This window comes from Microcebus murinus, chromosome 7, assembly GCF_040939455.1.
Source record: "Microcebus murinus isolate Inina chromosome 7, M.murinus_Inina_mat1.0, whole genome shotgun sequence".
NCBI classification, from domain to species: domain Eukaryota; kingdom Metazoa; phylum Chordata; class Mammalia; order Primates; family Cheirogaleidae; genus Microcebus; species Microcebus murinus.
Genome location: NC_134110.1, coordinates 33,371,363 through 33,383,393, shown reverse-complemented (window position 1 = coordinate 33,383,393; position 12,031 = coordinate 33,371,363). Strand labels below are relative to the sequence as shown.

The 12,031-nt window shown below is 39.3% G+C and overlaps 1 long non-coding RNA gene across 1 annotated transcript in view; it reads right to left on the bottom strand.

Moving 5' to 3' along the window:
- The window catches only part of LOC142871923 (uncharacterized), a 73,208-nt gene that overhangs the window by 41,683 nt on the left and 19,494 nt on the right, over window positions 1-12,031 (bottom strand). The gene's annotated exons all lie outside the window — the stretch shown is intronic.

Genomic DNA, 12,031 nt, shown 5'->3' with positions numbered 1-12,031 from the left:
ATGCTATCTAAAATATCAATATTACTTTATATCATTTGATCAGTTCTCAACCTCCCAGACCACTAAATGGTCAAGTGCAAAGGTGAACTGAAATGAGGACCTATAGATATGAATTCATTGGATTTCATAAGCCAATAATTTTTTTAAAAAAAGCACTTTTAATAAGGAGAATGTCAAATGTTCACAAAAGTAGGGCAAACAGTATAAACAAATCTCCATGTACCTACTGCCAACTTCAACCATCATCAACCCAGGGCTAATCATGTTTCATGCCCATCTTGTTTCATGAATACCTCCATCCAAACCTATCTATTTCTCCAATCCCAGAAATTCTAGGGCATTTCATTGATTCAGTTTATTACTTACATATATATCCTAAGTGGATACTTTATTCACCTACTCTATTCTACACGCTGGATTCCATAAGAGCAAGCTGACATTTGTGGTACTATGCAATCACTTGTACAGTACTTGCCACCACACACTTTATAAATTAAACCTTAACCATTTAATCTTCTAACAATCCTATGAGGTAGAATACTACCATTTTCCAGAAGAAAGCACTGAAACATGGAGGTCAAGCAACTTGCCCACCACTACACAGTGAGTCAAGCACCAGAAGTGGGATTCAAACCCAGACAATCTGGTTCCAGAGGCTATGCCTTTACACTGCAGCCTTCACACAGGAATTCGCAGGCTCCGCTGAACAATGAACTGCTTGTCCAGAGCTTCTGTGTCAGAATGGACCCTGCCCTATTTTATCTTAGATCAAGGAATAGATACTTTCCTTAGAACACCATTCAGGCAGCTGTTCACACCCCCAGACAATATCGCAATTTACTCCAAAATCATATTCTAATATGTTTACAATTTTGAAACGTCAGGTTCCTTTCCTTCTATCTTTTCTTCTTCTTTCCTTTTAACTAATTGAGGTTGCACAAATCTGAGAACTGAATTTCTTCTAGGGCACATCATTAAAATAACATACTTAAAGGTGTTTTAGCTGGGCACAGCGGCTCACACATGCAATGCCAGCACTTCGGGAGGCCAAGGTGTGAGGATTACTTGAGGCCAGGAGTACATGACCAGCCTGGGCAATAGTGAGACTCTGTGTGAGACTCTGTCTCTACAAAAAAATTTAAAAAACACTAGCCAGGTATGGTGGCATGTGCCTGTAGTCCCAGCTACTTGGGAGGTTGAGGCAGAAGAATCACTTGAGCCCAAGAGTTAGAGGTTGCAGTGAGCTACGATGATGCCACTGCACTCTAGCCCGGGTGACAGAGCGAGACTTCATCTCCAAAAAAAAATAAAATAAAAGAGCGAGAGAGTCGGAGAAAGTATTCTAAATAAGATGATAACTTTTTTCAAAGAGTGCTTCCACTTTTCTAATTTTATCCTAATTAAATAACTTATATTCCCTATAAATATTAAAGTTTTCATTTACTCCAACAATCATGTAGAGTAGGTTGGACAGGTGGCACCATTAACCAGATTTGAAAGATGAACAGACTGAGATACAAAAAGGTCATATTTCTTCAGCTGCTCTACAACGTAAATGGCAATAAAATCTAAACCTACTGTCTCCTGAACTTGGGTTCCTTTTCCTGAAGAACAGATCTACTTTTCTTGTGGTCGGGAAGGAAGAAAACCAGAGGGGGCTGGCATAAATAAAGGCTTCTTAGTGGTATGTTGGGTGAAATAAGAGATGTTGACAGATTTCTAAAAAATACATTTACATAGATACAGAGAGAAAAGCAGTTGGCAGATGACCGCAAGTGCCAGACTTAAGTGGCTGCGGGTGTCCCGACAGTAGCCAGTCCTTACCCAACTCTGGCAGGGGAACCATCACTGTTTCAGGAATGCAGGGCCCTATTGCAGGGCGGGCTACACACATCTGCATACATTCTCATGCGTATCCTCTCGCTGTTGTCAAATGCATGGGGAAGATTCTCCGCAAGTAGACCAGAGTTCAGGACATTCTATATTTAGTTTTTGCTCCCAGTGATTATATACGTATGTTCTAACTACCCACAACCAACATTTACATAGTGCTTTCAAGTTTACAAAATGCTTTCACATTACATATTTATCCCTTCAATACTATGAGGCAAATATCATTAAACCCATTTCAAAGAGAAGGAAACTAGTGTTTAAAGGCAGTCAATAATCTGCCTAAGACCTAATAATTTTGGAGAAAACATGTATATTTTTTTATCAGGTGAAAGAGGCAGGAGAGGAGAGGACAGATTGATTCTAAGGAATTGGCTCACGAAATTACACAATTGGGGTGGAGGGATGAAATTCACAGGGCAGGCCAGCCAGCACAAGTTGAGGTCGCAATCTCAAGTCCAAAATCTATTGGTCAGGCTAGCAGGCTGGAGACTCAGGCAGATTTTCTGATAGTCTTGAAGTAGAATTCTTTCTTCTTCAGAAAATATTAATTTTTTGCTCTTAAAGTTTTGCTCTTAAAACTGATTAGATGATGTCCACTCACATTACGGAGGAAAGGCAACTGTTTGTAAATGTTAATTTCGTCTATGAAATACCTTCACAGAAACATCTAGGCTAGTTTTTGACAGAGTAACTGGGCACCATAGCATAGGCAAGTCAACATTTTAACCACCACAGAAAAGAGAAAGCATTCGAAAAACATTCAAATTTTACTATTGTTTTTTTAAACCTAAGAGTAATTTTAGTAAACTAGGTATAGAAAGAAATTTTCTTTATCTGATAAGTACTAAAATAGCAAACATTGAGAATCAACTATGCACCAGGCATTATACTGAATGCTTTTCACGTATTATCTCATTCAATTTTCGCACCAATCTCATAAGGTAAGTACTCAAAAATGAAGTTCAGATCACAACTAGTTAGTAACGGAGCCAGATTCAAGTTCAGTTCTGAAGACTCTGCATGGAGGCACTGCAGACAGAGAAGGCAAACTCTTATCTGAAGTAGTTGTCAATTCCTGAAAAATTAATTGTTGCCCTCTCCAGGTGCAAAGGGTCTGATTGAATCAGCTTGCTAATCGCATGGATGGATGGTATCCCCACGGGATGGAGTGAAAGGAAAGGCTCAGCATTGGTCTCTGCTATGGGCAGTTCTGGCATTTGGCAGCAGTAGCAGCAGCTAGATCAGCCTTAGTGGGAGGAAGCCCGTGCACAGTCATCATTTCTGTCATCAGGGCTCCTCTGCTAATGGCCCCACTGTAACAGCACTAGGGTAGCTAAGGAAAGAAGCCAGCTATATCTGCAAGAGTCTCTCTATCTTCTTGATTGTAGAGCACTTCCGTGGCGGTCTTAAGTCTCCAGCAGACAATACTAGACACAGCAATTCTCTCACTTTGTATTATATTTACTCCCATAGGTCCCTCTATATGGTTCTTCCCTAGACTCCCAGGTCTCTCCTCTTCTGCTCTTGCCTTTTCTGGGCCTGTGACTACCAAACTATTGACCATTGCTTAAATGACCATATTTATTCATAACTCAAGCCACTTATCTCTCGATATAAGATGAACTGATCTCAAAACACCCAGCTGGGAGGATTGTCCTTGACCACTGTCCTTAGAAGCTGTAAAGTGACAGTAGTGCACTTTCAGCTAGCACAAACATACTGAGTCAACCCATCTGGAGACCTAAAATATTTTCTCTGTTGGTTGCTTGTGGGAAATCTACATACTTCCCAACCCCATGAGGCTACAGGGGTAATTTGAATGAGAGGTGTTTGTGCAACAGAGGTAGTTGTCATGGGAGCCTGAGCCACCTGTTCAAGCAACTTACTTTGCTGTCAGGAGCTGTCTGGACCTGTTCCCAAATATCTGATTTTCATTGTATGAAGAATTGCTGCTGCAACTGACTAACTCATGACCCAGTAGATATAATACCCAGTTCATAATGACCCAGTTTAGTTGCAAAGTCACTTGTTATCCTTTGGTTAGGTACTCAGTTTCCATTATGGCCAAGCAGCAGGCCAAGAGTTGCTTTTCAACTGATAACTAGATCTCTGCTATAAAAAGCCTGGCTTTGCTTCACAAACTAGGGATATGTAATGCTACTCTCTCTAATGTGGTTTGCCACACAACATCATCATCAGGCATGGATACCATTAGAACCATTGTGTTTCTAACTCACACAGACCGAATGGCAGGGTAGTTTGCGATGCAGCCTGGCCCTGCTACAAAGCCCTCTCTTACTCTAGGGCCTATTCAAAACTAGCAGCCAAGTCACCCAATAAATGGTTAGAGTTTATTCCTAAATATGGTATATGTCGTCTCTAAAACCCAATGAGGAACACCAATCATTGTACTCTTAGTGGTGGGTGGTACAAGGAACAACAATTTGTCCTTCATGATAGAGGAAATGTCTTAGCCTGCCCCAGACCATTGGACATCATTTTCCTGAGATGGCAGGTCCCTAAGTCTTAATAGGGTTTATATTCCACTGTTTGGTAAACATATTTCTTAGTACACTCTGTATCTGTGGGTTCTGTATCCACAAATTCAACCAACTGCAGATTCGATATTTGATTCTTTCAAATATTTCAAAATTATTTGGAAAATTTAAAAATAATAATAAAAATAATACAAATTGTAAAATCCAATAAAATATAACAACAATTACATAGCATTTACATTGAGTTAGGTATTATTAGTACTCTAGAAATTATTTAAAGTATATTGGAGGACATATATAGGTTATATGCAAATACTATGCCATTTTATATAAGGACTTAAGGTATCCTTGTATTTTGCTATCTGTAGAGGTCCTAGAACCAATCCCCTGCAGATACCGAGGGATGACTGTAGAGTATCCAAAGAATTCTCTACTTCCTGCAACCTAGTCCAATTAATATGATGTCATCAAAAAAATGGAGCAGCATAATCTAAAGAATTATAGGTATGGTAGTACCTGTAGTCCCAGCTCCTTAATAGGGTAAAGGCAGGAGAATCACAGGAGCCCAGGAGTTTGAGGTTGCAGGAAGCTATGATGACACCACTGTACTCTACCTAGGGTGACAGAGACAGACTCTGTCTAAAAAAAAAAAAATTAAAAGCTATATATGATTAAGCTTAATGAGGAGAAGGCCAAGATAGGCTGAAAGCTAGGCTTCTTGTGCCAGACAATTAGCCAAGTTGTAAATACAAAATAAGGGTTCTTGAAGAAAATTCAGTGTTACTCCAATGAACACATAAATGTTAAGAAAGTGAAACAGCCATGTTGTTGATATGGAGAAAATTACAGTGGTCTGAATAGAAGATCCAGCAAGGCACGATATCCCCTTAAGCCAAAGCCTAATCCAGAGCAAAGCCCTAACTCTCTTTAATTCTACAAAGGCTGAGAGAGGTGAGGAAGCTGCATAAGAAAAGTTGGAAGCTAAGAGGTTGGTTCATGAGGTTTAAAGAAAGCAGCCATTCCCATCACATAAAAGTGCAAGGTGAAGCAGCAAGTGCTGATGGAGAAGCTGCAGCAAGTTATTCAGAAGATCCAACTAAGGTCATTGATGAAGGTGTCTACAGTAAACAACAGATTTTTAATGGAGACTAAACAGCCTTTTATTGGGAAAAGGTGCCATCTAGGACTTTCATAACTAGAAAGTAGAAGTCAAGGCCTGGCTTCAAAGTTTCAAAGGATAGGCTGACTCTTTTGTTAGGGGCTAATGCATGCAGCTAGTGACTTTAAGTTGAAGCCAATGCTCATTTACCATTCTGAAAATCCTAGGGCCCTTAAGAATTATGCTAAATCTATTCTGCCTGTGCTCTACAAATTGAACACTAAAGCCTGGATAACAGCATATCTGTTTACAACATGGCTTACTAAATATTTTAAGCCCACTGTTGAGATCTACTGCTCAGAAAAAAACATTTCTTTCAAAAGTATTATTGCTCATTGACAATGTACCTTGTTGCCCAAGAGCTGTGATGGAGATGTACAGGAGAGTAATGTTGTTTTCATGTTTGCTAACACAACATACCTTCTGCAGCCCATGGGTCAAGGAGTAAATTAGACTTTCAAGTCTTATTTAAAAATACATTTTGTAAGGTGACAGCTGCCATAGACAGTAATTCCTCTGATGGGTCTAGGAAAAGTAAATTGAAAACCTTCTAGAAAGGATTCACCATTCTAGATGCCATTAAAAAACATTCACAATTCATGGAAGGAGGTCAAACTATCAACATTAACAAGAGAGCAAAATAAGTTGATTCCACCCCTCATGGATGACTTTGAGGGGTTCAAGACTTCAGTGAAAATATAATGGATAGCAAGAGAATAATTAGAGAATTAGAAGTGGATCCTGAGGAATGTGGTCTCCTGAAGATGTGACCCAATTACTGCAATCTCATGATATAAGCTGAATGGATGAGGAGTTGCTTTTTATGGATGAACAAAGAAAGTGGTTTCGTGAGATAGAACCTACTCCCGGTGAAGATGCTACAAACATTGTTGAAATGACAACAAAGGATTTAGAATATTACATCAGCTTAGTTGACAAAGCTGCCGCAGGGCTTGAGAGGATTCACTCCAGTTTTGAAAGTTCTACTCTAGGTAAAATGCTATCAAACAGCATCACATGCTACAGAGAAACCTTTTGTGAAAGGAAAACTCAATCGATGCAGACGTCACTATTGTATTATTTTAAGAAATAGTCGCAGCCACCCCAGCCTTCAGCAACCACCACCCTGATCAGTCAGCAGCCGTCCACATCGAGGCAAAAACCTCCACTAGTAAAAAGATTACCATTTGCTGAAGGCTAAGGTGATTATTAGCATTTTTTGGCAATAAAGTCATTTTCAATTAAGGTATGTAAATTGTTTTTGGGGCACAATACCATTGCACACTTAATAGACTACAGTATAGTGTAAACCTAACTTTTATATGCACTGGGAAACCAAAAAATTGTTTGACTCACTTTACTGTAATACTCACTTTATTGTAGCTGTCTGGAACAAAACCCACAATATTTCCAAGGTATGTCTATAATTGCTTCGAACCTATCTTCTCATCTACCAACTCACTTAACTGTGTCCAATCTGCAGCTAAACCCCTCTAATGAACTCTATTTAGAACACAGCCCACTTGTTCTCAGTGTTTGATAATGCCGATATATGAAGCCCCTGTGGATCTGTTTTTGTTGTTTCTGTTGTTTTCACTCATGCTGTCTTGTCTCTGTAGGGCCTGATTATCTGATTGTACGTTGTATTTTATAAATGGAAAATTATTTGTAGAAATAATTTGAAGCATAGGAGGATTTTTCTTTGCTTCTGCTTACTAGGTGAGGGTGCTTACAAATGTCAAGATTCTCTGTCTTGGCCACCCATGTGACATGAAGCCGTGTTAAATAGACTGATGACTGGTTTATTTCTAGTTCCCTCTTGTTCCTAGGATGTTAACATTCAGGGCCTCAGACCAAAGAGGGGAATTTATAAGGAGACTACCCACCTTGGTAAGGCCTGCACTTTGACTTTGGTACCTGTCACCCCAGAATGCCATCGATATGCAGCTCTGACTTTCAGCTCCCTCTTTAGCTTGGCAAATACCCCCAAGACAAAAGTGGTTAATAAATGCTGGGTTTATCAGTCTAGGTTTGCCCCTTTTCTCAGATCTCAGTTGGCAATTCTTCACTATCTTATTAACTATTTTTTGCTTTAAACGTTATTTTTATATTTGGTCCAGATTTTTTGGTTGTCTTCTGTGAGAAGATTGGTCCAAATTATTGAGTCTTCCATTACTAGAAAGAGAAAATCCCACTATTATTATTTCCTTCCAGAGCCCATAATGATAGACTCTGGAAGGAATTCATAATAAAATGACTTGATAGACTAAAGAACTGTTCTTTATGTAAATAAAGGTATAGTAAGTATATATCAAATTATACATGTCTAATATTCAGGGCAATTAAAATAAGTGAAAGGATTAATAGCCTGAAGAAAGAAGATGCTGGATTTTAGACCTTGTTACTGCCATTTTCATTATAATGATAGAATGGCCAAACCTATAATTATGGTAAGTGTTGTTTCCAGCTCTCTTTCAGCTGGTTACCTCCAAGTCCTTTTACATAGAAACAAAAATTCCTCTGCCTATACGTTATCTGACTTAGTATGATGAACAATGCTGTATGGTATTATAATACTCATTTTATAAAGAAAATGAGGCTTAAAGAAGTAGGCTGCTATAATCACAGCTTCTGTGATCCAAATCCAATGTTTTTCCATTCTGCCATTTTACTTGCTCACTTTGGGCAAATCATTTCCCTCAGCTCAGTTTTCTTAAAGTAAAATGAGATGAGACAACACAATCTCTATAGTTCCCCCTCCTGTCCTGATATCTTTTGGAAAATAGCTAGGCCTATTTAGTTGATGGACTTTTATAACAATTATGTAAGAAGTCACAGGGAGGCTGAGCATGTGGCTCACGCCTGTAAACCTAGCACTTTGGGAGGCCAAGGTGGGAGGATTGCTTGAGGCCAGGAGTTTGAGACTAGGCTGAGCAAGAGCAAGACCCCAACTCTACAAAAAATATAAAAAAAAATTAGCCGTGTGTAGTGGCGTGTCTGTTGTCCCAGCTCCAAAGGGGGCTAGGGCAGGAGGATTGCTTGAGCCCAGGAGTTAGTTTGCAGTGAACTATGATGATGCTACTGCACTCTAGCCAGGGCCACAGAGCAGGACCCTATCTCCAAAAAAAAAAAAAAAAAAAAAAAGTTACAGGGAGAAAAGTAGGCTAGAAGCTTCCTTGTAATGGGTAGGCTTGTAAGCCTTCTTTCTCTTCTGTGCTAAAGACCACACTGATATTATTTGGAATATGAATAATGAATATGAATAATGATGGTTTAACCATTTGCATATGTTTTCCCACACCCAATCTTTCATGATGCAGAGTGGTATCTGCACTTTCAGATGAGTACAGTGGGAAATGTAGAGGCTTGTGAATATCTAATAAATTTCTTGCTTTAGAAGGATAAGCTTTTCTCAAGATAAGAGAAGAAATAAATGGAGCTCTGGAGAGTGAAATTCTCTCCTATCCTTAGAGAAGAAACCCACATATTCTCACTTGAGGATACAGCGGAAAGAGTATTTGAAATTAGGAATTCTGGATTTAGATAAAAACCCCTTGCCATTAATTAGCTAAGTGACCTTGGGTAAGTCACAAACCTATCTGGATTTTACTTTCTCCTTTGTAAAATGAGGATGAAATAAGATGTTGCAAAGTTTTTGAATAGCAAATTCTTAAATTGCTATTCAAATGAAAATTATCATTGTTTAATAACATCAATTTGGGCACTGAATATATTAGTGATGGGGGATATCATCAGAGAATGTAAGTTTGCTCAGCTTCTCCTAAGGGGAATGAAAGCCAGAGGGGAGGAAATTAACATCTCAGGGCACTTCTCTTTGTTTCCTATAATGTACTTGACTCTGTTAACATGGTGTCTTACTGTATGGCCACTGGAACACAGTAATATAGTGGAAAGAATAGTCTTAGGTCAGATGCACCTGGTCCAACTCCTAGCTGTGCCACATGCTGTGTGGGTGGGAAAATTGCCTAGCCTCTCCAAGACTGTTTCTTTGTCTATAAAATGGAGATAGCCTTTTTAGGGTAATTGTGACGGTTTCCTGAGACACCTGATGAAAAAGTGCCTAACCATGATTTGGACATGGTAGATGCTGAGTAAGTTCAAATTTCATTCTTTTCTCTCATCTAGGGGAATTCCTGCTCTTATGAATTTAATTCTGTCAACTTTTTTTTTTTTTTTTTTTTTTGAGACAGAGTCTCACTTTGTTGCCCAGGCTAGAGTGAGTGCCGTGGCATCAGCCTAGCTCACAGCAACCTCAAACTCCTGGGCTCGAGCAATCCTGCTGCCTCAGCCTCCCGAGTAGCTGGGACTACAGGCATGCGCCACCATGCCCGGCTAATTTTTTACATATATATAAGTTGGCCAATTAATTTCTTTCTATTTATAGTAGAGACGGGGTCTCGCTCTTGCTCGGGCTGGTTTTGAACTCCTGAATTCTGTCAACCTTTGATTAAGAGTTCATTGACCAGGCATGGTGGCTCGTGCCTGTAGTCCCAGCTACTCGGGAGGCTGAGGCAGCAGGATTGCTTGAGCCCAGGAGTTTGAGGTTGCAGTGAGCTAGGCTGATACCAAAGCACTCACTCTAGCCTGGGCAACAAAGCGAGACTCTGTCTCAAAAAAAAAAAGAGTTCATTGAGACCCTTCAATAAAATTACATACAGAAAGGGAAAACCTAAATAGAAAATCTCCATAGAACTTTTTGCTCTTGACAATTATCTGGGAGCAGTAATGTGCCAATTAGTTCATAAGGAAAAGGAAGCTTAAATATTACCAATTTTCAAAACAGTGTGTTACAATAAATTAATATATATCATGTAGTACAGCTTCCAATTCATTCTATTCCACATTTCTTCAACTCTCACCATCTTCTAGCACTGAAATGTAAAACACTCTTCCTCCCAACAAGGTGTTTTGCTGTTTAAAAGGAAAAACACCAAGTAAAACAAGTATCATTGATCTTCTTCCTGCCAGCTTCTCCAATTACCCCCATTTAACCCCCGAAGAACAGTCCAAAGAGATGCATCTTCTCGCTGAAATTTCGGCTTAAATGTTTCTATAACTTCCCAGCTGAACTGTCATTTGTAAGCCTTTTAAAAATCAATTATTAAAATCATTTCCATTAGTCTTTTGTTTGGCCTTCATGCAATCATTTTTCTTTTGCTGTTTAACAAGTGAAAACCACCAGCATTAGCTATAAATACATGGCTCCAGATATGAGAAGGCATATGACTCACGCTGGACTGTTCCCTAGGGCTAACTCGGTGATGGCTGCATTCTGGGAAGTGTGTTGGGTCCACTCTTAGCCCACAGGCAAATTCCAAACCCACCAGCCATACGAAGTGAATTCTCTTCCTTGTCAGTTCCTTCTATTCCCCTTCTCAGATCAAGGTACTGGGACACTTCACTCATTTGGCCAATTGGCAAATTCCTTCACCTATTCATCCCTCTATCTAGCCAGCATTAATGATTACCAACCATGTGCCTGACGCTGGAAGCAGAATATCAAATAATAATTTTTTTCAAAAAAAGCACACTTGCAGTGTGGGAACGTCAGAAAGATAACTATTAGAGCATAGTTACATCTATGATAAGAGGAATGCAATGAATGCATGGGAAGCACAAAGGTATCAGGGCAGATTTCTAGGAAAAGGTCACATCAAGGACAATTAAATGCTATCAAGATAAAGTGAGAGGACTGTGGAGCATTCATGATAAAAGAACAGAATATGCAAAGGCACAGGACTGCAAAAGAGGACACTTGGGGGAACTAAACGTGTTTAAGAATGGCTAGATTGAAGAGTTTGTTCAGGTTAGTAGCCAGAGATACAGAGCCAGAATAACAAAGGACGTGGGCTTAAAGTAGTGGTCTTCACACTGTGTAGCTCAGATGCTACAAGGGGTCATTGCAGATGCAGCAGAGCAGGTGGGTTCATGTTATATGGTTTACATACTAGGCTTTTAGTGAACAATTTCTTGCTAAAGAATAGGTTCCACTACAAAAAAAATTGAAACAACTGGCCTAGATAACTGTCTGTGCTGAGCTGAGGAGTTTGAAACTAATCCTCAAATCAACGTTCAACAGATGGAGTGACAGAGACAGTGCCTTGTTTTGCCTCATTTCCCACAGGACAGTAAAGTCTCAACACGAGGAAGGGAAATGAGTTTGAAAAATATAATTAACAATTTAATTGTGAAAAAACTGTGTCTTACTTTAACAATAAAAACTACATGAAGTGAAACTGGTTGGAGGAATATGGGTTAAAATGGTGCACAACTGCCAAACAGGCAAACCACAGTGTGGGACATACTGAAGATGCAGAAATGTACTTATTTGGTAGCTCATATACCCTCCTGACTGGTAAACAGAAGACAAAATGCACTTAGCAGGAATTCACTTATATACTTTTGTGTTATTAAAAATGTGAAAATTGGACGGTTTCAACACTTATACCTTATGAGTACC